Source organism: Lissotriton helveticus (assembly GCF_964261635.1).
Source record: "Lissotriton helveticus chromosome 1_1 unlocalized genomic scaffold, aLisHel1.1 SUPER_1_unloc_10, whole genome shotgun sequence".
In the NCBI taxonomy this organism is placed as follows: domain Eukaryota; kingdom Metazoa; phylum Chordata; class Amphibia; order Caudata; family Salamandridae; genus Lissotriton; species Lissotriton helveticus.
The window spans coordinates 1,135,551-1,161,402 of NW_027611649.1; the positions used below are offsets into that span (position 1 = coordinate 1,135,551).

At 50.7% G+C, this 25,852-nt stretch overlaps 1 protein-coding gene across 2 annotated transcripts in view; it reads left to right on the forward strand.

The window, feature by feature from the left end:
- The window catches only part of LOC144805459 (uncharacterized), a 197,389-nt gene that overhangs the window by 31,375 nt on the left and 140,162 nt on the right, over positions 1-25,852 (forward strand). The gene's annotated exons all lie outside the window — the stretch shown is intronic.

Here is a 25,852-nt window from a genome sequence, read left to right on the forward strand (position 1 = left end):
TGCCTCACTCATGCCCTACAGACCACACTATGATCACACACTCACCCTCTCGTGAAGGGCCCCCGCCTCACTCATGCCCTGTAGACCACACTAAGATCACACACTCACCCTCTCGTGATGGGCCCCCGCCTCACTCATGCCCTGTAGACCACACTAAGATCACACACTCACCCTCTCGTGAAGGGCCCCGCCTCACTCATGCCCTGCAGACCACACTATGATCACACACTCACCCTCTCGTGGAGGGCCCCTGCCTCACTCATGCCCCACAGACCACACTATGATCACACACTCACCCTCTCGTGAAGGGCCCTGCCTCACTCATGCCCTACAGACCACACTATGATCACACACTCACCCTCTTGTGAAGGGCCCCGCCTCACTCATGCCCTACAGGCCACACTATGATCACACACTCACCCTCTCGTGAAGGGCCCCTGCCTCACTCATGCCCCACAGACCACACTATGATCACACACTCACCATCTCGTGAAGGGCCCCCGCCTCACTCATGCCCCACAGACCACACTATGATCACACACTCACCCTCTCGTGAAGGGCCCCCGCCTCACTCATTCCCCACAGACCACACTATGATCACACACTCACCCTCTCGTGAAGGGCCCTGCCTCACTCATGCCCTACAGACCACACTATGATCACACACTCACCCTCTCGTGAAGGGCCCCCGCCTCACTCATGCCCCACAGACCACACTATGATCACACACTCACCCTCTTGTGAAGGGCCCCCGCCTCACTCATGCCCCACAGACCACACTATGATCACACACTCACCCTCTCGTGAAGGGCCCCGCCTCACTCATGCCCTACAGACCACACTATGATCACACACTCATCCTCTCGTGAAGGGCCCCTGCCTCACTCATGCCCCACAGACCACACTATGATCACACACTCACCATCTCGTGAAGGGCCCCCGCCTCACTCATGCCCCACAGACCACACTATGATCACACACTCACCCTCTCGTGGAGGGCCCCGCCTCACTCATGCCCTACAGACCACACTATGATCACACACTCACCCTCTCGTGGAGGGCCCCGCCTCACTCATGCCCCACAGACCACACTATGATCACACACTCACCCTCTCGTGGAGGGCCCCTGCCTCACTCATGCCTCACAGACCACACTATGATCACACACTCACCCTCTCGTGAAGGGCCCCGCCTCACTCATGCCCTACAGACCACACTATGATCACACACTCACCCTCTCGTGAAGGGCCCCGCCTCACTCATGCCCTGCAGACCACACTATGATCACACACTCACTAGGGCCAAGGATAGTCCGTCCAAACGTCATCCTGTGGGCGCCTCGAAACACAACAGCTGCTTCTTCAAGGCGTGACTCTCACGAACAGAAGCAAATATTTATCATTCACGTTTTGCTCCGTACTGCACGCAAAACAACTTTTAATTCATGCAACAGAATCGGGCCTGTCCATTATCTGACAGGCAGTGTGACATACGAGCAGTTTTTTTCACAAACTCAAGTCACATACGAAGAATCAGAATAGAAATATAATAATCAGAATAAAAACATACAATAACTGTTCACAGAACTACAAATTAAGCTTAGCCCCTTAACAGAATCGACTGCTTTCCCCTAAATGCCAACATAGGACACCCTCAGTCCTTTTATCGGGGTTTGCGCTGAGTTTTAAAAAGCGCTTTTAAGAAAAATCCAACATATAAAAAATATATATATTTAGTGATTGTAGACACTGGCGGCAAGATGTCAGTGCACACTGAAGTGAACGCCGCGGTATTAAGTGGAATAACCCGTGTCAGCAGACACTGAAATAAAAACAGGAATAAACAATGAAATAAAACTTTATTAAATGCTGAAAGGAGGCTATCCACATACACAGAATTGAAAAATAATAAATTTCATTTAAATTGGATAATACAGAGTGGAAAGTGTCAGCACTGCAGACACGGAAATGATGTAGCAGAAAGTGAAATGACAATCAGCTGCAGGCTCCTGAGGGTAAGTGCCAGAAAACACTAAAACGAAAGTATGAACAGACACCGCAGCAGGAAGCTACGTTAGTGGTGGAGCAGACGCTGACATGAGTGTGTGCAACACACATACATAAAAGTAGCAGCACAGTGAACAGTGAGAAAATCCGAGAAAACTGATTCGAAATATCAGCCGATGGTTAAAGGAATGTGGCAACAGTTCCAGAATCCAAAATATATGAAAAGTGTGTGTGAGAGAGAAATAATTTGTTTTATGCACGGCAAACTACACTTATGACTTGAAAGCGCTGCAACAAAAGATGTTACAGTTAACCAACCAATTGGTACGCAGTACATCTTGCTGTACATTATGCATGTTAGTGCTTACAAATTACTGTTTTCAAACTACATGTTGTAGTGTTCTGTTTTGCAGTGCCCTGTATGAGCTCTGAGCCCTCCATTGCCATTTGACCTGCACTGAAGTGCACAGGTGCATATCCCCTCCCTGGGCCAGGGCCTGGGTGATTGCCCTGTGTCCTTTATGTGCTGCGTACAGGTGCATAGATCTGCCTGGGTCCGTGTTCTGCCGTGCCCTGTATAGGCGCCAAGCCCTCCAATGCCCTTTATGAGCCGCACTGAAGTGCACAGGTGCATATGACCTCCCTGGGCCAGGGCCTGGGTGATTGCCCTGTGTCCTTTATGTGCTGCGTACAAGTGCATAGATCTGCCTGGGTCCGTGTTCTGCCGTGCCCTGTATAGGCGCCAAGCCCTCTAGTGCCCTTTATGAGCCGCACTGAAGTGCACAGGTGCATATCCCCTCCCTGGGCCAGGGCCTGGGTGATTGCCCTGTGTCCTTTATGTGCTGCGTACAGGTGCATAGATCTGCCTGGGTCCGTGTTCTGCCGTGCCCTGTATGAGCTCTGAGCCCTCCATTGCCATTTGACCCGCCCTGAAGCGCACAGGTGCATATCCCCTCCCTGGGCCAGGGCCTGGGTGATTGCCCTGTGTCCTTTATGTGCTGCGTACAGGTGCATAGATCTGCCTGGGTCCGTGTTCTGCCGTGCCCTGTATAGGCGACGAGCCATCCAGTGCCCTTTATGAGCTGCACTGAAGTGCACAGGTGCATATCCCCTCCCTGGGCCAGGGCCTGGGTGATTGCCCTGTGTCCTTTATGTGCTGCGTACAGGTGCATAGATCTGCCTGGGTCCGTGTTCTGCCGTGCCCTGTATAGGCGCCAAGCCCTCCAATGCCCTTTATGAGCCGCACTGAAGTGCACAGGTGCATATCCCCTCCCTGGGCCAGGGCCTGGGTGATTGCCGTGTGTCCTTTATGTGCTGCGTACAGGTGCATAGATCTGCCTGGGTCCGTGTTCTGCCGTGCCCTGTATAGGCGACGAGCCATCCAGTGCCCTTTATGAGCTGCACTGAAGTGCACAGGTGCATATCCCCTCCCTGGGCCAGGGCCTGGGTGATTGCCCTGTGTCCTTTATGTGCTGCGTACAGGTGCATAGATCTGCCTGGGTCCGTGTTCTGCCGTGCCCTGTATAGGCGCCAAGCCCTCCAATGCCCTTTATGAGCCGCACTGAAGTGCACAGGTGCATATCCCCTCCCTGGGCCAGGGCCTGGGTGATTGCCGTGTGTCCTTTATGTGCTGCGTACAGGTGCATAGATCTGCCTGGGTCCGTGTTCTGCCGTGCCCTGTATAGGCGCCAAGCCCTCCAATGCCCTTTATGAGCCGCACTGAAGTGCACAGGTGCATATCCCCTCCCTGGGCCAGGGCCTGGGTGATTGCCGTGTGTCCTTTATGTGCTGCGTACAGGTGCATAGATCTGCCTGGGTCCGTGTTCTGCCGTGCCCTGTATAGGCGCCAAGCCCTCCAATGCCCTTTATGAGCCGCACTGAAGCGCACAGGTGCATATCCCCTCCCTGGGCCAGGGCCTGGGTGATTGCCCTGTGTCCTTTATGTGCTGCGTACAGGTGCATAGATCTGCCTGGGTCCGTGTTCTGCCGTGCCCTGTATAGGCGCCAAGCCCTCCAATGCCCTTTATGAGCCGCACTGAAGTGCACAGGTGCATATCCCCTCCCTGGGCCAGGGCCTGGGTGATTGCCCTGTGTCCTTTATGTGCTGCGTACAGGTGCATAGATCTGCGTGGGTCCGTGTTCTGCCGTGCCCTGTATGAGCTCAGAGCCATCCAGTGCCCTTTATGAGCTGCACTGAAGTGCACAGGTGCATATCCCCTCCCTGGGCCAGGGCCTGGGTGATTGCCCTGTGTCCTTTATGTGCTGCGTACAGGTGCATAGATCTGCCTGGGTCCGTGTTCTGCCGTGCCCTGTATAGGCGCCGAGCCATCCAGTGCCCTTTATGAGCTGCACTGAAGTGCACAGGTGCATATCCCCTCCCTGGGCCAGGGCCTGGGTGATTGCCGTGTGTCCTTTATGTGCTGCGTACAGGTGCATAGATCTGCCTGGGTCCGTGTTCTGCCGTGCCCTGTATAGGCGACGAGCCATCCAGTGCCCTTTATGAGCTGCACTGAAGTGCACAGGTGCATATGACCTCCCTGGGCCAGGGCATGAGCGAAGATTCGACTGACCTTGGAGGCCCCGGCCTGCCGATTAGTTTGTTCATTTCTCTATTTCCGGAGTATGTTGTCACTGTGTGTGCCAATCTCTGCTTCTGTCAAGATGTCTTCAGGTTTGTGTCTCTGTTCTGTTATAGTCTGTCCTCTGCTGCTCCTCTGATTCTATTCCCTGTGTCCGACCCCTGGCATGTCTCTATTCTGAGTGTCTCTACTCTCTGCCAGTCTGTATCCCAAGATGTCCCCGTCTCTTCTTCGTCTCTTTTTCTATGTGTGTCCCATGTCGCATTGTGTTCTCTTCTGCACCACGGTATGATCTCCCTCTCTCTGACCCCTTCTGTCTCTCTGTGTCTGTTGTAGGTCTCCTAGTGTAGCTGTTCTTTTGGATTATGTGTCCCTTAGTTTCACAGTCTCTTCCTTGTCACTTAGCCCAGTCTCTCTCTGTCCCAGGTGACTTTAATCTCCTTTCCCATGTTACATACGTCTGTTCTGTGCCTCTGTCAGTCCCCTATTTGTCTCCCGCCTCCTCTCTTCTCGGTCTGTTTTGGCACTGTTACCAGGTGTCTTTTCTCCTGTTATCAACGTGGCCTGTTTCTGATGGATACTTCTACCCACAGTTTACTCACCGAAGGAATGTTCCCCAAGTGTGAGACTGGATCTGGAAGCTTTAATGCAGGACTCTTGCGCACCGGTAGGGGGTGTCACAACGCTCCGACATGTCATGGTGTGAAGGGTTCCAATATTTGGTGACATGGAACTTCACCTCACAGTCCTGCATGACCTTCAGATTCAACTGAGCGCAGTCGATGCAGCCCTAGAACTGTGCTCCGCCGCGAGGCACAGTAAGCAAACTGCATGACCTTCAGATTCAACTGAGCGCAGTCGATGCAGCCCTAGAACTGTGCTCTGCCACCAGGCACAGTAAGCAAACTGCATGACCTTCAGATTCAACTGAGCGCAGTCGATGCAGGCCCTAGAATTGTGCTCCGCCGCCAGGCACAGTAAGCAAACTTCGCAAGGGTCCGTCACAATTATCTGTTCGCGATATTCCTTACATGGCTTGTTGTAAATACATTTGGGTAATTTAGGTGGCTCCTGGACATGTCACAGCAGCTTCTTTTGGCGCCTCGGGTATAATCACCCTTGGATCTCAAAGGCTAACTCTTGGGTCTCACCGGAGGGTCACTTTATTATCTCACGTGAAGGTAATTTGAGGATATAATGTGAGGGTCACTTTAAGAGCTAACATGAGGGTTATTTTATTAAATGCTTTAGATTTCACAGGAGGGTCTCATCAGCCGGCCAATTAATCAATGTACTGATACACTGCTTCTTCCCTGTGGCGAAAGATGCGAAGCGGAAGTGTGCCTGGGATTTATTGAGGCTTAACAGCAGTGCAAGGTATAACTCGGACCGAACGTTAAGGAGGAGCAGGGAGTCTTCCTTCTCTTGTATCTTCATTGCCGTGAAAGGCTTTGCCGCAATTAGTTTAAAAATGTAGTTATATTACAAAGAGGTTTTATGTTAGTGACCTTTCATTACAGTCGTATTCCCATTATTTTCAAAATATGTTTGGAGCCTCTCATTGTTCAAAATATATTTATTTCTTCCAATGCACTTCATTCGATGACTGAGAAATTTCCTAGTTCACACAAAGGAAAGTTTCAATTCTATTAAGGACGCGGAGGCGAGGATTATGCTTTCTCCATTTTATTGGACAGCAAGTTAAAAGTAAAGAAAAACAACAACCATGAACTACCCGGCCCAACATGCTCAGCGGTAGTCATGGAAACACAGTAACCAATAGGAGTCCATGCCACAGCATAAAGGTATCCCAATGCGATAGTCCTTCCTCTTTCGTTGCTGATGCTGGAAAGAAGTCCTCTACCCTCTAGTCCGTTTTCTGGTCGGAGCCTAGGGAAGAGAGAAAAAAGTAATATCTCGTCCAGTACGATGTGGGATACATCAGCATCACATGACATGTGGTTAAGTGCAAAGAAAACACTGGAAGAGATGCAAGTAAACATTATGCAGAAGCAGTATAGTCATATATATACATGAAACACTGAAAAGTAAATACTTCTCTTAAACGAAGAAACAATCACTGGAAAGCACAGTCCAGGGTGGGAAGGCTAGACGAGAGAGGGTGGGATAATCCTCGCCTCCGCGTCCTTAATAGAATTGAAACTTTCCTTTGTGTGAACTAGGAAATTTCTCATTCTATGTCAGGAAGCGGAGGCGAGGATTATGCTTGTTCAAAGCTTACTCACCACTAGAGAAGCAGCTTCATGGATTGGATTAAAATAAAACTTTTTGAAAGTTGAATCCGAAGACCAATCCGCTGCATTCATAATGTCCTCCAACCTGCCCCCAACTTGGACAGCCTTGGATGCCATTGCGCCTCTAGTGGAATGAGCACCGAAGTTGGTAACATTAATCCCAGCCTCAGACATGATCCACCTGACCCATCTGGCAATGGTGGGAGATAAAACCGCCTTGAAAGGTTTCTTAATAGCAAGAAGCAATTGTCTTTCGCCTGGAGGACGAACCTCCAGAGTCACATCTTCATAAGTCTTGAGGCAACGAACAAAACATAGCAAAGGAGAATCTGGAAAGGCTGGATATGATACTGACCTGGTATTACACTTAGTTCTCCTAGAAACTGTAAAAGTAACCCCTTCCGGAGTAAAGACTCTGGCGGAAATATCAAGGGCCCGCACATCAGAAACCCTTTTGCAAGATATTAGACAGAGGAGAATAGCCAATTTAGCCGAAAGTTCTTTACGAGAAAGGTACTGATTATCTTGCCAGGATAAGAGAAAACGCAAAACTACATTAACGTCCCATAACCCTGAGTAGCGAGGCTCCGGGGGACGAGAAAGACGAATACCTTTGAGGAGTTTGCAAACCCAAGGATGCTCTCCAACAGGAGAACCATCGACAAGGGCATGACCAGCGGAGATAGCTGATCTAAAGGAATTGATAGTACAGTAAGCAAGATTCTTATGGAAAAGATCAGCAAGAAAATTTACCACATCAGTGACAGAGGAGCCCACGGGATCCAGGTGTTTTGCCACACACCAACGAACCCATCTGCTCCAGGCTGATAGATATCGTTTAGTGGTAGAAAGGGCCCAGGCTCGCTGAATGAGGAGTTCAGCGTCTCTCGAAAAAGTGTGTCGTTAGACCAACGTCCCCTGAAATCCTCCAGGCCATGAGACGTAGATGGCCTTGGAGAACCAGAGGGTGAGGATGACCCAGAGGATCTGTCAGAATGAGATCGAATGATGGCAACCGAAGCGGTTTGTCCCAAGATAATTCCAGAAGGGACGGGAACCAACACTGAGCCCTCCATATTGGGGTTACCAAGATCAGAGAGGGCCGCTGTCTGCGCACCTGGGCTGCTACTCTCTGAATGAACAGGAACGGGGGAAACGCATAAGCTGGATACAGGGACCAGCCCTGCAGGAAGGCATCTACTGCTTCCGGATCCGGTTTCCAGCTGTAGAAGCGGGGAAGCTGGGCATTCCACCTGGACGCAAAAAGGTCCAGCACAGGAAGGCCCCAAAGATCCAAGATCTTCTGAAACACAGATTGATCCAGTTTCCAATCGCTAGCATCCCGAAAATTCCGGGATTGCCAGTCCGCCACAGAGTTCAGATTTCCAGGGAGATATTCTGCTGTGACCGAAATCTGACATAGAAGGCAATAATTCCAAAAGTCCTTTGCAAGATCCGCTAGGACTTTGGAATGAGTGCCGCCCAGTCGATTGATATATCTGACCACTGTTGTATTGTCCATCCGGAGAAGAACACAACAAGAGACCTTGGTCGTGGTGAATGATCGGATGGCAAAAGAACCTGCTAGTAGTTCCAAGCAGTTGATGTGAAGGTGTAATTCCTCCTCCGTCCATCTGCATCCCACCGAGAGGGAGCCTTATCGGGCTCCCCAACCCTGGCGACTGGCATCTGATTTGATTACAAGATCTGGACGGGAGCCGAAAATCGCCCTCCCGTTCCAAGCATCCATGTGATCCAGCCACCAAAGGAGTTCCGACCTGGCTTCCGTGGATAAGGAGATGAGTTCCGAATAAGTGAGACCCTTGCGGAGATGAAACGCCTTTAGTCTCTGGAGAGCCCTGTAATGAAGAGGGCCCGGAAAAATCGCCTGGATCGATGAGGACAGTAAGCCCACAATCCTGGCCAACTGACGGAGGGAGATGCGGTCCCGACGAAGGACCGTGCAAATCTTTCTTGATTTTGGACATATTCTGAGGAGGGAGATGTAAAGTCGCGTCCTTTGTTCTGATCACAAAGCCGAGCAATGTCATGTCTTGACAAGGGACTAGGTCCGATTTCTGGGCATTGATAATGAACCCCAGGGATTGAAGAAGAGCTATGGTGGTCTGTAAATATCGAAGGAGGAGATCTCTGGACTGATTCATCAAAAGAATATCGTCCAGGTAAATTATTAGACGGATCCCCATGGTGCGGAGATGCTCGTTGGTAAAGCACCACGGAGCTGAGGAAAGCCCAAAGGGGAGAGTTCGAAACTCGTAGACTTGATCCCTCCAAAGAAACTGGAGGAAACGACAATGCGGAGGGAAGATCGGAACTGAAATATAAGCATCCTTGAGGTCCAAGCGAACCAACCAGTCGTTCTGAAGAAGAAGATCCCTCTGAAGATGGATGCCCTCCATCTTGAAGTGCCGGTAAATCAACCATTCGTTGAAGGATCGAAGGTTGATTACAGGTCTGAAGCCTTTCTCTTTCTTTTCGACTAGAAATATGTTGCTGAGAAACCCGTTTGGATGTAGACAAGAGGGAATGATGGCGCCTTTTAGAAGCATACCCTGAACTTCCAAGTCTATGAGTTCTTGTTCTGCGGTTGAAAAAAACCAAAGGACGAGGTCGAGAGTGCTGAACAGGGGAGCCGTAAAACTCTATGTGAAACCCCTGAACAGTCTCCAGAACCCAGGAATCTGCAGTTAGATCGGACCAGGCCTGATGAAACAAAGCAATCCTTCCCCCCAGACGAACCGGAGAGAGAATGGAAACGCTTATCGTTGAATCCTTTGGAGGTAGATGGGTTTCCTCCACGTCCTCTGCCTCCGCGGGACGGATAGAAGGAACCCTGCCTTCCATGGTTCCATCCATTGTTCCTTCGGGCTTGACCCTTATTGGAGCCTTGCTGGAATTGGCGGCCGGAAGAGCGACCCCTGCCTCTGCCGGCCCCGCCAAAATCCTTTTTGGGAAAAAAAAATAATTCATAGATGCCTGCGCCTTGTCTAAAGCGGAGAAGGTAGCCACGAACTTCCCAAGTTCTTTCACAAAAGGGTCTCCAAACAAGGTACCTTGGGCCACTGAACCTGCCTCCGAGGAAGACAATTTGCCAAGCTTGGGGTCTATCTTAAGTAAAAGAGAACGGCGACGTTCTGCAGAAAGGCTCACCATCACCAAAATCTGAGATACTGGACTTAGGGCGCCAAGACCTGCCAACGTCAGTAACGTCCTCAGAGGACTCATCATCTCCCTCTAGGAGAAACCCTTCCTCCGGGTCAAGGTCTTGGGTGGTATCACCACCGATATCTCCGGGCGAGTCTTCCCCCCCCCCCCCCCCCCCGGTAGGGTGCGCTTCTTAGCGTGCGCGCACTCTTGTGAAAGACCTCAGCGAGATTGCTGAAACCCTCCAGGTGGCCCGCGTCACGCTTTTTGGCCGTGCGTGGTGGCACATGGAGAACACCACTAGGCCCAGCCCCACTGTCCCCTAGAATGCCACCAGACTTAAAAACATGGGCAGACAGCTTATTGACACTGTCCTGCAGAGGTGCCAGCGCCTGGGCAATAGCCGTTGACAGGAGCCTGTCCACCTCTGCAGGAGGGCGCAATTGGGGCTGCTGTGGCACCTCATCATGGACAGCCACATAGTCATGGTCCTGACGAGTCTGCATTTCCGCAGACGAATGGGCACCCATACAAAAATACACCCCAAAGTAATTATAGGGGGATTCCCCACACAGGTACCCACAAAGGCAGTAGAAAATATAATGAAAAATAAATAATTAAATACACAAATATGAATAGAGAAATAAACTGCCCAAAACAACTATATCAAAAAAGTTGTTTTTATGAAATACTATACTCCTTCCACAACAATGCAGCATCAGTGTGGGGAAACGAGGTACAGGAATAAAAAACGAAGCGCTAAGCCTCTGCGCGTTATTACCACAAGCGCTGTGGAGACAAGTCTGTCAGCGCGTTATAAAACGACGCCACAGACTGCGCACGCGCAACCTGACACGCTCGGGCAAAAGCCTACCGCGTCGCTGCAATAAAGCGAAACAACCCTGCACAGCAGGAAAAACGCTCGAAACAAGTCAATTGAAAGCAAGCTGTCACCAATTAAACCAACTACTGCCACGCCACAAGAAAAGTTTGAGAGTAAATAAAACGGGACTTATCTTGACGCGGCAGCAATGGAGAAAGAGGAAGGACTATCGCATTGGGATACCTAGCGAGCACTTGGGCAGTCTGTTATCTCACTGCTCAGACACTCTGTCGAAGGAGACACGAAAGCCAAATTTTAATCAAACTGCCACTTTTAAAATTGTGTAAAATTGTATTGTATGAATTTGGACCTGCGCTTTTTAAAATATCGAAGTAGTCATTAGCACACTTGTCTGTTACCTGCACCCACTGCAGCATACACGCGCTCGATGCCTGCCGACTTAAGGGCAAGGCACCGAGCTTCAGGGAATCTGTAGCGGCCATCTTGGGGCGGGACAGAGCGGTGAGAGCGCTCTAGTTTCTGGGATAAAAGGAATCGGCCGTACTCCGCGATTGCGGACGCGTTTTGAGCGGACGCGCCTCGTCTTCGCCGGAGTCCAGCCAGAGTCAGCCCGTCTGTGCCCGTCCGGGCCAGGCCGGGACTTAAGGCTCGTTCTGTATTGCAGGTACGATGCTCACTCGTGAGTCCCTCAGGGCGCTACGCCCTGCCAGACATGATAACTGTACAACTCTGGATCCAATGCGTGCTGGAACACAATTTTGTCCTGAATGTTCCCTTTTCCTGTCAAATTTCCAGCCCTATCCTGATATCTCGCAGGGCCCCCCTCATCAAATCCATCGGCAAAAAGATTGTCCTAGTAATTTTACTTTTTATGTGGTTAATTGTCGTTCATTACCACAACACAAACTAGACATCTTCCATCTTCTAATGGAAGAGAAGCCCAGTGCGATATTTCTCACAGAGACCTGGCTCCATGACAGTACAGGTCCTGATGTCGCTATGGCACTCCCCCCGAGCTATGCTATTGTAAGGAGAGATCGCGTGGGCCAAATAGGAGGGGGTATTGCCATTATTTATAGCAGAGATTTCGTATGCAATTTCGAATCTGTAGATATTCCTAATTGCGAAGCAGCACTTTTTAAAATTATTCTTAGCCCCAATTTCACTTTTTCTGGCTTACTTATTTATCGTCCACCAGTCAATAACCCCTCATGGTCTGAGAACTTGGTAAATTTTATTTTACCTTACCATTTAAAGGCTCAAAATTTTACAATACTTGGGGACTTGAATCTCCATCTGGAGGATAAGAACAATACGACGTGCAAAAATCTTATTGATGACTTTTTGGCGCTGAATATGACACTGCGTAATAAGGGCCCTACACATAAAGCAGGACATTTGCTTGACCCCATCATTTCCAATATGGAAGAATTATCATGGTTAAACACGATCCCTATCTGTTGGTCAGATCATTTCCTTGTACTTTTCACTATCTCTCTTCAATCCACTAAACGTCCCTCTATTACTCCTTCTGAATCTTGGAGGAGAAATTGGAAAAGTTTAAACCTAGATGATCTAAATAGTGCATTGAACAAAGACCTCCCATGTCTGGATGGAGACATGGAAAGCATAGCTGAGGCCACACAGATATGGCTAAGTGATGCAGTGGATGCCTGTTTGCCCTAATCGCGCCGCAAGGGGAAAGCACATCGTCCTCCGGCCCCCTGGTTCACAGAGGCCCTCAAGAAAGAAAAATCCACTTGTAAGAACTTGGAGAGACAATGGCGTAAAAACTACGAAGGGCACCAAAAAGAGATCTACCGTAGGGCTAGAAATAGCTATCATTCGGCATGCATGAAAGCTAAAGCATGCTATGTCACTACGACCATAAACACAGCTATTAATAAATCCCAGACTCTTTTTAACACGGTGAAGGAATTGGCTGGAGAAAATACAAGAGCGGATGCTCTCCCTCTTAGTACTCAGCAATGCCAGGACTTGGCGTCCTTCTTTACTGAAAAGATTGAGAAGATTGTCTCTAATATCGATAAAAATAGCACCACCTCTCCTAATCAAGAAGACACTTCTCAAATCTCTAAAGGCAACTGTCACCTTGAAGACTGGCCTCCCATTACATCGGATAAACTGAGGAAATTGCTTAAATCCATTAAATCAGGATCTCCTCGCGATCCTATTCCAATCAGCATCATCAGCCAACTGGAGGATTCCACCCTGATGCCCATTATAGAGATACTCAATGCATCTATAGAACAGGCCTCTGTTCCTGCTCTATGGAAACATGCCATAGTTAGCCCTTTGCTGAAAAAGCCAGCTGCCGATCCTACGATATTGGCCAATTATCGACCAATAGCGCTGCTTCCAGCCTTTTCTAAAATGCTGGAGAGGCATATTCATGAAGCTCTCTCCACATTTGTGGAAAATAATGAATTACTCCACCCGTCTCAGTCCGGTTTCAGGAGCGGCTTTTCCACCGAAACCGCCCTGCTTGGGATCACGGAAAAAATCCGAGAGCTCAGAGATGATGGCCAAACGGTGGCCCTGGTCCTATTGGACCTAAGCGCGGCCTTCGACACCATCTCTCACTCCAAACTGCTTATCAGGTTGGGGGAGAGTGGTGTCGAGGGCAAGGCGTTAGAATGGATTAAATCTTATCTATCCCTACGGACCTTCCAGATCATCTCCTCTGAGGCCTGCTCGGACGTTTTCTATTCTCCCCATGGTGTACCACAGGGATCTATTCTGAGTCCCCTTTTGTTTAATTTGTACCTCCGCCCTTTAGCCTACTTTGCAGAGAACTCTGGTCTGGTTTTGATGACCTATGCAGACGATTCTCAGATTCTATTTTCACTATCTAAATCTGACCCGTCTGTTCCTTCTACACTTAAAACAGGCCTCCATGAAATTTTCTGCTGGATGTCGGCCAACCAACTTAAATTAAATGGGGAAAAAACGGAGGTCCTTCTCCTAGGGAACAGTAAAGATCTCTGGAGCGACTCCCATTGGCCGACCTCACTAGGCAAGCTCCCGACCCCAGCCTCCCAGGTCAGAAATCTCGGGGTCATCATTGATGACAACTTATCCATGGCGCAACAAGCAAATAAAGTGGCTGGCACTTGTTTTACTATTCTCAGATGGTTACGCAAGATTGTCTGGATGCTACCACCGACCACCCAGAAGACCGTAGTCAATGCCTTAGTGACATCTCGGCTTGACTACGGTAACATCTTGTACCTGGGTGCAAACAAAGCAGTAATAAGACGCTTACAACTGGTGCAAAATACTGCGGCCAGACTGCTTTGTAGAATCCCGAGATATGCCAGGATCACCAAACATCTTAGGGACCTGCACTGGCTCAGGGTCGAAAATCGGATTCGCTTTAAAACCTTGAGCTACCTTTTCAAAATCAAAGCAGGGACTGCTCCCAAGTACATTCAAGCTCTCGCCAAGCCTTACCTACCCAACCGCAATCTTCGCTCAGTCACATCAGCGAACTTTGCGGTACCAAGGATTAAACGGGCTAGAATGGGCGGAAGATCCTTTTCATTTCTGGGTCCAACTCTTTGGAACACACTGCCCACTGCAATACGCAAAGAAGAAAACTATAGGAGTTTCAGAAAAAGTGTGAAAACCTGGCTGTTTGATAAATAATTTGCTTTCGGACCTGTTTTTTCTTTAGTTGTGTTCTGTGTCTATGCTGCTTCGGCGCCGGGAAACCCTTTGTGGGTAGCTGTGCGCCTTATAAATGCTAAAAAAAAAAAAAAAAAAAAAAAAATAATAAAAATTGGGATACCTTTATGCTGTGGCATGGACTCCTATTGGTTACTGTGTTACCATGACTACCGCTGAGCATGTTGGGCCGGGTAGTTCATGGTTGTTGTTTTTCTTTACTTTTAACTTGCTGTCCAATAAAATGGAGAAAGGACTAGCATAATCCTCGCCTCCGCTTCCTGACATAGAATTCTCGTGCTCCGGTACAGGGGGCAGTGTCTGTCCTTCGCGCATGCGCGGTTGTTAATACAAGGCCCGAGCAGTGTCTGTCCTTCGCGCATGCGCAGTTGTTCACCCAACAGATCCTCTGTAACCCTCGCTCGGGTACTGCGCAGTGGGAACGTAGTGTCATTCCTCCGCGCATGTGCAGTTATTAATCAGTAGCCAATCTTCAGCTGTGTCTGTCCTCAGCGCATGCGCAGTTTTTTTTTTTTTTTTGGTAGACCTTTATTGCACATTATTCATATACACAGCGGTGTGCCTACAACCCACTTGCAGGGCCGGCCGCAATCAGTGTACCACATAATGCATACGAGCTTTAATAACGAATTTCGGCGTCACTAGCGCCTGGTCAGACAATGCTTAGCTCATGAAGGCACAACAAGTGAATTAGTAGCAGTGTACTAAGCACACCAGTGATTCCGGCCGTTCTGCCCCCATGTGATCTCGGTCTTATTTTCAATTTTTACAGAAACAAGTCAAACGACAACCGACCCCAACTCCCCCCCCACCCCTCCCGGTCCTGGTCCTAGTGAGTGTTCCAAGTCCGACATGTACAGCGTCCAAAAGTTAGGCGGTACAGTGGGCCGCAGGAAATACATTATTTGGTAGACATCGTTATACAATCCCTTTGTCATTCAACAACCACAGCGTTACTCCAGAAGGTGGGAAGGTCACATCTAGGTCCCAGATCAATGTGAAGACCCCAAAGAGCACCATCGCTCATGCACACAGCATAGTACATTCGACCCCTCCGCATTCGAGTAGCACTCACGCAGACTCCTGGTCTCCCCCTGACAATTCAGCGGTCGCACTCCTCTCACTATCAGAATCCGCCAGAGACTACATGTAAAGCGTAAACGGTGCCCACACGTCTCGCGGGCGGGACCGTTCTGGCAGTTCTTCATAGTAACAGTTCAGCTGGTCCCTGCAGTAAGCCATGTCATTCAGCCACAGCTGCACATCAGGTGCCCTCCTTCCTCCCCATCCTATAGCAACCCTCCTCTTAGCCAATTGTAGCGCTAGCACCACAAGCCGTCGCGATTGCGCTGCTATACCAGAAGCAATACCCAAAAGACATAGGCGCACGTCCAACTTAACATCAATTGACGTCATGACAGTCAGCCTCTCAGTCACCGCCCTCCAGAAGTCATACACACGCGGACAGCCCCAGGCCAGGTGTACAAAGTCGGCATCATCAGTACCACACCGGACACAGTGAGCAGCAGCCCGAAGGCCATATCGAACCAGCTGAACCGGTGTGTAATACCACTGATGTAGAAATTTATAATGCAGAAGGCGGAAGTTGCCATTTATCACATACCCCCCAGTCATGTTACAACATTCATTCCATTCGTCATCATTCAGAGGTTCTGGTAGGCTCCTATCCCATCGTGCTCTAGCCAAGACCGCCCCCCGTCCCTCATCTTCCTGCGCAGCTTTGTATAGTTTAGAGAGCAATTTAGTCCTGTCTTTAGCTGTGTAAAGAAGCTGCAATGCCCCGAGTGCCAACGGCTCTGCCGGGTACGTTGGGTACAAATCTCTTATCGGTGCCCGCAATCGAGCATAGACAAAGGTAGACATACCTGTACTAGATGAGCGAGCTGTCATGGCCTGCAAAGAGAGAAATGACGCCCCTGGAAAGAGGTCCCCCATTGACTGTATACCAGCTTCCTTTAAAACCTGTAATCCTCCAATCTCACCAGACACTGAAACATCGGAGTGATAGAGTAGTGGCATAGCCGGTGCATATAATGGCAACCTGGCAGCCCGTCTACCGAGGCCCTCCCAGGCGGTCACCGTGATCCTCACAGTATCAATCTCCCCCTTTTCGAAAACCGAGTGTTTATTACCAATCATGGCCCTCAGTGGATATGGCAAAACCGCACTCGCCTCAAGTGCCACGTGTGGAGTATATGGCGGAGCGTTCATCCAGTAACTCGCAAAATGCGCTTGTGCGCAGAGATAGTATAGCTTCATGTCCGGCAGGGCGAACCCTCCCAGTGCATACGGCTTGATCAATATCTCCCAAGTCACACGTGGTTTCTTGCCGGCCCAGGTGAGAGATATCAAGAGAGACCTCCGTCTCGCAAAGAAATGCGACTTCAACGGGACAGGAATGTTCACAAAAAGATAAAGAAATTTCGGCAACACTACCATTTTAATTAAGGATATTCGATCTGCCAGTGTCAGAGGGAGACGAGTCCATCGCGCCACCTGATCTTCCAACTTAGAGATGGCAACGCCATAGTTAGCCCGTATGACTTCCTGACAATCCCTATGTACCCAGATGCCCAGATATCGAACCGACTCCGTCGCCCATTCCAGAGGGAATTCCAGTGGGATTCGGTTAGTTGCGTCCGTGAGTGGTAACACTATAGACTTGTCCCAATTTATGGTTAGTCCTGAGTGCCGACCAAACTTAATGAATTCGCGGAGTATATTGTCCAGATGGAGTACCGGGTCCCTGACATACAGGACCATGTCGTCAGCGTACATTGACACAGCCAAAGATCTAAGAGGAAATTTCAACGCCGCTTCTGCATATCTCTGCCTCAAAATACAGGCCAAAGGCTCCATCATGATGGCAAATAGTAACGGTGACAGAGGGCAGCCCTGCCTCGTCCCCCTCTGTATTGGAAATGAGGAAGACACGTGACCGTTGACCCTGACTCTGGCCGTGGGCGCAGTGTACAAGAGGGCAATAAGTGATGTAAAAAAGAATGGCACCCCCATCCGGTGTAGGACAGCCAACATATACTTCCACGCCACTGAATCGAAGGCCTTGGCCGCGTCGAGCAGGACTGCGGCTGCAGCCAGTTCTGGTTTAAGCAGGTGTAATACAGCAAACAGTGCCCTCAAATTGTGCGTAGTGGATCTGAGCGGAATGAATCCCGATTGATCCGGCAGCACCATGACTGGCAGAAGTAAACGCAATCTCGTGGCTAAGACTTTGGCAATGATTTTTACATCGGTGTTCATAAGTGAAAGGGGACGATACGAATCGCACTTATTCGGTGGTTTCCCTGGTTTAGGCAGTGCCACCAACAGCGCCTCTCTCATAGTCGCTGGAAGTCGTCCACACTCAAACGCTTCCTCCAAGACCTGTGGCAGTTGCGGAATCAGCAAATCTGCATATGTTTTATAAAATTCGGAGGGCAAACCATCCGTACCAGCCGCCTTTCCATTCGGGAGCGCAGCTATCGCTTCCCTAAATTCCGCTTCCGTAGTATGATGCATTAAGAATTCCTGCTGACCCCTGGACAGCCACACTAAGGCGACACCCTCTAAGTACTGATTCACTTCCTCCTCGTCTGCCGTGTCCCTATGCTCATAGAGGTGCGCATAATGCTTCGAGAAGCAGGCTAAAATACCCTCTGTATCAGTTACCACATCCCCTTGATCTTCTATCTCTTGCACTGTGCAGTGGCGTGCCCAAGGGTCCCTGATTCGATCCGCAAGCCCCTTCCCCGGCCTACCTCCTTCGCCATAATACCTAGCTGTAGCACGTTTGGACAGGAATTTCACCTCCTGCTCTGCTAATTCGTTATATTCAGTCACCTTTGATCGAATGTCTGCCAGTATCGTGCCCTCCGCACCCCCCTCCAGTCGCCGCTCCAGGGATAACAACTCTCTTTCCAACCTGGTCATAGAGTCCCTGATGGACGTGAGCACCCCTGACCTCAGACCAATACACGCTCCTCTCACCGTCACCTTAAAGGCCTCCCATACCGTACTCATGTTGTCAACGGACCCCACATTTTTCGCGAAAAACTCCTCAATTATCTGTCTCAGTCGCTCAGACAACACCTGGTCAGTCAGCACCCCAGGCGAGAGTCGCCAGGTGAAAGGGGCGGGGGCATGTGTTGGGAGCTGCAGTACCAGAGTAACAGGTGCATGATCAGAAATAGTACGAGGCAGATGTTCAGCACTCACCACCCAACCACTTACATCTCGAGTCGCCAGCCAGTAATCTAATCTCGACCATGTATCGTGTGCCGACGTGTAACAAGTACCTTCCCGCTTGGTCGGATTACGCAATCTCCATACATCCAGTAGTTGCAGCCCACTCATACCCTCACATACCGCATCCAACGCTTTCTTGCGCACTGTAGGTCTGTCTTGTTTCTTGTCTAAGTCTGAATCCAGCGTGACATTCCAGTCCCCCCCACAAAGGATAGCCGATGGTGCAAGCCGGTAAAGTTTGTTCCAGAGGGTAACATAGAAATCAGGATCATCGACATTAGGTCCATACACATTGAGAAGAGTGAGCAGCGTACCACACAATTTACCCTGCACAATGACATATCTACCATCCTGGTCAATCTCTGCATGTGTCATTTCGAAGGGAATATTTCGTTTTATCAGAATCATCACCCCCCGTGCGTAGGAAGAGTACTTCGTAGCCAGTCGCACCCGCCCACTGTTTGCCCACCAGTTCAGCCGCCTTGCCCCGAAGATGTGTTTCTTGAAGAAACACTACCTGCGCACCATGCCTATTCAGAAAAGCAAGCATTTGTCTAGTCTTTTGCGGCCTATTGAGACCCCGCCCATTCCAGGTAACACACGTGATTTTACCCCCCTATCCATATCGCCAACCCTCCAAGCCTCCTATGCACCAATAGACCTGCCCCTGCTCCCACCTTATAGACCAACCCGCCGCAGCCCCCAACCCGGCAGTGACATGAAGTCCCCCGGAACAAAGGGTGAACCACAACCTGAAGTTCGAAACACAGTTCATCAGCAGCTCAGATCCCACATCCTGGACCAGGAATAAGAACAATCTCCCAACAAACCCCAAGGTCCCATCCCCCACCCCGCCACCCACTTCAGCGTCCCCAATTTGCCAAAGCCATCCCATAACCACCCCCTTCACAAACCCCAACAATTCGAACAACAGTGTGTGGGGATCTCCCATATTGGGGGGCGTAGCGGCACACTACTCTCTCCAGGAATGACGAGAGTGTAGACCAAACTCAAGAACGACATCCTCACCCCTGCAGCCCTGATCCCGTGACCATGACATCCAGTATTGAACAATCAAACAGTAGCACATTGCCAGGAGCACCCCCTGACATTATCATGACCAATGGAACAACACATGCGTAGCTGAGAGTGCTACTAATGAGTAGTGCAGCCCTGGCGCATTTTCCTCCAAACCCAACTACCCCCTGCCATGCCCTCCACTGCACTCACGGGAGAAATAGTTCAGCAAATAGCAATTCGGCATCAGTCAAAAAAGACCCCACCTGCCAGCATGTCCCTCCCACCGCAGCATACATGGTATTAGTTCAAGGCAATACAGGGACCAGTGGGCCCCACAATCAGGTAACGTCAACCAAATGTAGAACAGTGTAAGTGACATAGCGCAGTGTTCCGCGACGGCGCCCCTGCCGCGGCCAGCAGCACCTATCAGGTCAAGCGACCTCATCCTGCCTCTCTTCTTCATCATCCCGACGTCCGTTCGGCTCCTTAGCCCGTTTTTTCAGTTTTTTGGCGTAGTCCATAGCCGCCTTGGGGGAAGAAAAAATCTTATTGTCTGAAGGAGGCCCGATCCGGAGGCGTGCGGGATACAACATGGCATATGCTACGTCCTCAGCTCTCAGCATCTGTTTTACCGTGGCAAATTCTTTACGAGCTATCTGCACCGCCATGGTGAAGTCAGGATAGAACTCAAGTTTGTTACCCTGGTATTCAATGGAGCCCTTTTCCCTTGCAAGATGCAGAATAGTATCCCGGTCCCTATAATTCAGAATTCTGGCCACTATTGGACGCGGCGGCGCCCCAGGCGGCGGTCGTTTGGCCAAGGAGCGGTGGGCACGTTCCACTATAAAGACACTGGACAGGTGGTCAGCCCCGAATATGTCAATGAGCATTCGCTCCATGTAGTCCTCCATGCGTCCAACATTCGTGGATTCCGGCAGGCTCGTGACCCTTACGTTGTTCCTTCTGGACCTCCCTTCCAACTCCTCGTTCTTCGCTTGTATGACCGCCAACACCCTCTCCATACTAAACACTTTAGATGAGACTGTGGCTAGACCGTCCTCCGTGGCAGAGACTCTCTGTTCCACTTCCCCCATTCGCTCGTTTTGGCGGTCGAATTGCGTCGCCATTTGGTCGAGGCGGTGATTGACTGATTCCATGGTGCCTTCAATGGATTGTAGGGTCTTTTGCATGGCCACCAATGTGGATTCCAAATTCGGGGCACCCCCCACAGCCCCCCCCTGGTCAGTCAGCGGGTGTCTGGGAGGACATGAGCGCAGTTTTTTTTGCCTCAAATGTGATTTTTGGTTGGTTCCTCTCCGGTCTGCCCATGGTGATATACAGGACAACCCAGGCAAAGGTGCAGATTTAAATGGTAGGCACACCAGGTGTTGTTCTCAGGGTGGTACTAGGGCATATACTAGCTATTCCACACCAGCTCCAGCCACCCGCAGCGCTCTTTATCACAATGCCAGCAGTTCCTCTGCGGTCAGCGGGAAATAGCAAACCACCCCTGGGCGATCTCCAATGTTCTTACAGCTCTCCTGCAGCCCAGCAGGTCAGTTCTCGCTAAACATCAAATGTCCACGACGCTAGTATCAGGAGCCCTGAGCACCCCTCTCGCCAGCTCTCCTATTCAAGTCCGTGGCCGCTAGGCATATATAGCGCCATTCGGGGGTCGATTCACACTGCACCCAGGGATCTAGCACCATAAAATGGCGGGCGCGCTGCAGGCCACCAGGCATCCAGTAAAAGCAATCCCTGCAGCAGCGTTTCAGCGACCAGGGCCACGCAGCATCACAGCCCCAGGCGATTGTCTGCTCCTCTATAAGTACAGCGTCGCCGCTCCACCTCGCTGTAGACCCCCTCGCCCCGCCCCCACCAGCCTCGGCTCGCGCGGCGCGGCCCAGCCAGGCCCAGCGCCACCTCCGCAGCCCCGGGCTTGCGTAGCGCCCCGCCCCACTCACCGATACCAGCAGGGCCGGGTCCAGGCCGTTCTCCGCTCCGCCTCCGCTTCAGGGACACGCCGCCAGCAGACTTCGCCGTCGCGTGGACCCCACAGGACCCAGTGTCCACGCCTTCAGGGCAGCTCTCGCAGGAGTCAGCCGAGTTCCCAGCCCGGGCAGCAACGGGCTGCCTCCTCCGCGAAGCGCGATGTCTCCGCCAGCGGGTACCCGGCCCAGCGCGGCTCCGTTCCAGGAGCGCTGAATGCAGCCTCAGACGTCAGGAACAGAAGGTACCAGCGAGCCCCGGATGTCAGCGGGGCTCCCTCAGTCCAGGTACAGGGCGCAGGTATGCGATTTTAAAGGATTAATGAGCGAATATTAGTTGGTCTTGACAGAGCCTCACGTAAGTGCGGCCATCTTGTCCGGCGCCCTCTAGCGCCCCCAGCGCATGCGCAGTTAATGCAAAGCCTCTAACCCGCGCTGATACGTTGTTTGGCACAGGAGCCATTGACAGGTCACTGGGTGTCCAGGTGGGTCTGGGACAAGGTGTCTAAGTTTCTAGTTACTCAGGGTGCCCCTAGGCGGGTGTGTGAAGAGTGGATACTGTTAAACGGAATTTCAAAGCACCCATCTTCTTGTTCCAGGTATAGTTGAGTGCATTCTCTCCTCATTTTTTCTGCTAAATGTAACACAATGTTTACAATAGGAACTGATTCTAGTGTTATTTCTTACAGAAAGTCGTTATAAAAAAATAGCTTGATGTTTCCACAAAGCAAATGGTGCAAGCACATTAGTTGTTACAGTGTTCCCAGCTCTGGGGCCTATTTCCTTTAAGTGCTTAACTCGACAAGATGTTTACACTGCATAGTTATCAACATTATTTAGATTCTAATGGGAGAACTGTGAAAAGTAGTACATTCTACCTGGTCTTTTCTCACTGGTGCATTGCCCCAACCCCGGGAAAGATGTGTGTTCACGCCCTTGGATTTGTAAGCGCTGGACATGTGTATTGACCTGCCATTTGCACATTTGAGTCTAAATGACCAACCTGTGGCCTGCTGAGTTATGTGCCACCCTCTTTGTTTTATCAAAAATATATGTATTGCTTTAGCCCGAAAATGCAAAAGGTGCACATGGAAAAGAGTTTGTTTTAAAAAGGTCGATTTTGCTCATGGTAAATTGAAACTAGCATTTGGAAAGCAATAGGTCTCGCATTTACCAGAGTTTCGTAAAAGCGGTCGCTCACCCACTCTCCCACGCTTGCTGCCTGATTGTGTGCCTCATTGCTGCCTGCTACCCTGCTGGACCCGTGATCGAGCGTACTCGCACAGCGCCTGGTATCGTAGCCGCAAAGCGCTATTAGTGCCCTTCCTGCGCCGCATTGCCAATTTAATAATAACATAGCCTGCTTGTTGGGAATTCGAAATTGTACAAGCTGATTGATTGCTTTTTGTGCAAGTTGGCGCTGCATTGTTTGATCTAATTGCCGTAGCCTGATATTGTTTAGATTGCCGGTCCTCGGCTGTGCCCCGTTTCGCTTTCTGTTTCGGAAGCCATTTTGTTGTTGTTGTCCTCTCCTGGCCCGTGTCTCCTCCCCGCTCCCGCCTCCCAGCTGACCCTCCCTCGCCCCTCCCCCTCCACTATCCACATATGTCTGATGCCCATGCGTGCAGCATTCACGCGCAGCGGTCGCGCCCCATGCGCGCCGAAGGTGCGCCAAAGGTAAGCCCGTCTACGCCCGTCCGCGCCTGGAACGCGCCCAGCGCCAGACCCCATGTCCACCGCAAACCGCACTCCTCCCGCATAACGTATGACGCCGGCACCCTCTTAGCCCTTAACCCCGGACGCACACCACAATGCTACGAAGCTGCCCCAGGACGTACCCACGGTCCCTTCGCCTGTCACTCCTGCAAGTTCGCCTGCATCAAGACCCACACCAAATCCACGACCTCCAAACACAGCTCCGACTCTAACCACCTGAAATGCATCCTGCTAAACACCCGCTCGATCCACAAACACGCCACAGAACTTTGGGACCTACTCGACACTGCGTCACCGGACATCGCCTTCCTTACAGAAACTTGGATGAACGCATCATCAGCACCCGACATCGCCATAGCCATCCCGGACGCGTACAAGATCATCCGAAAAGACCGCACCAACCAAACAGGAGGAGGCATCGCCATCGTTCATAAGAACACCGTCAAAATCACGACCAGCTTCGACGACTACCTTGCAACCGCCGAACACCTCCACTTCCAGATCCACACCGACCCCAGGACCACACTTAGAGGCACCCTCATCTACAGACCACCAGGAACCCGTAAACAATTCTGCGAAGACATCACTGACTTCATCAGCCCATATGCCCTCCCCTCCGAGAACTACATTCTACTGGGAGACTTCAACTTCCACCTGGAAAAGAAAAACGACTGCAACACCACCACCCTTCTGGACAACCTGGCCAATCTCAGACTCAAACAACTTGTTGACACCCCCACCCACTTAGCCGGACACACGCTCGACCCTATCTTCACCTCAAGCAAACACATCTCCTTCAATCATACCACAGCTGTCCATTGGACGGACCACAGCTGTGTTCACTTCAGCTACAAAACTACCACGACTCACAACCCCCCACAACCTATTCCTCGAAGAAACTGGAACAAAATCACCACCGACCAACTCATCACATCGCTCAACCAAAACCCTCCAGCCCTCTCATCAGACCCAAACGAAGCGGCCACCAAACTCAAACAATGGATCACTCACAGCGCTGACGAATTAGCACCCCTAAAAAACCACCAGATCAAACAAGGTAGCAAAAAAGGCCCCCTGGTTCAACGATGACCTTAAGAATTCCAAGAAACTATGCCGTACTCTCGAAAAAACATGGAGAAAAAACCCAACCACTGACAACCTGACCACCTTCAAGGCAGCCACCCGCAAACACCACCAATTGATCCGATCCACCAAGAAATCAGCTTTCAAGGATGGACTCGACAACAACGCCCACAACAGCAAGGAACTATTCAACATCGTCAAAGAATTTACCAACCCCACCGCAGCCTCAAACGACATTACTCCCTCCCAAGACCTCTGCGACTCGTTATCCTCTTTCTTCTACAACAAAATCGCCGACATACATAACAGCTTTAAGAACATTTCGAAAGAACAGCCCACCCCACCCACTTCCAAAACAAAACCGCTCTCTAACAACCTTAACGCCTGGAACCCAATCACCACTGAAGACACCATCTGCCTAATGAACTCCATCCATTCAGGCTCGCCAACCGACCCCTGTCCCCACCACATCTTCAACAAAGCAGACTCCATCATCGCACCCCATCTCCGTGACGTCATCAACTGCTCCTTCAACTCTGCTACCTTCCCAGAAAGCTGGAAACACGCCGAACTCACTGCCCTCCTGAAGAAGCCCACAGCTGACCCCTCTGAACTTATGAACTACCGCCCCATTTCCCTCCTCCCTTTCCCTGCCAAAGTCATTGAGAAAGCCGTCAATAGCCAGCTCGCCGCCTTCCTTGAATCCAACAACTCCCTCGACCCCTCACAGTCCGGCTTTCGAGCCAAACACAGCACCAAAACCGCCCTCATTGCCGCGACAGATAACATCCGAACGCACTGGACAACGGAGAAACAGCTGCCCTCATCCTACTCGACCTCTCCGCCGCCTTCGACACAGTCTGTCACAGCACCCTCATACAACGCCTCAGCAACGTCGGAATACAAGGAAAAGCCTTGGACTGGATCATCTCGTTCCTCGCCGGGAGAACCCAGAGGGTCCGACTCCCCCCATTCAAATCAGAGGCCACCAAAGTCATCTGTGGAGTCCCACAAGGATCATCACTCAGTCCCACCCTCTTCAACGTTTACATGAGTCCCCTCGCATCCATCGCGCAACAACACAACCTCAACATCATCTCCTACGCAGACGACACCCAGCTGATCCTTTCCCTCACCAAAGACCCTAACACCGCCAAAACCAATCTTCATGAAGGCATGAAAGAAGTAGCCGAATGGATGAAAAACAGCAGCCTAAAACTTA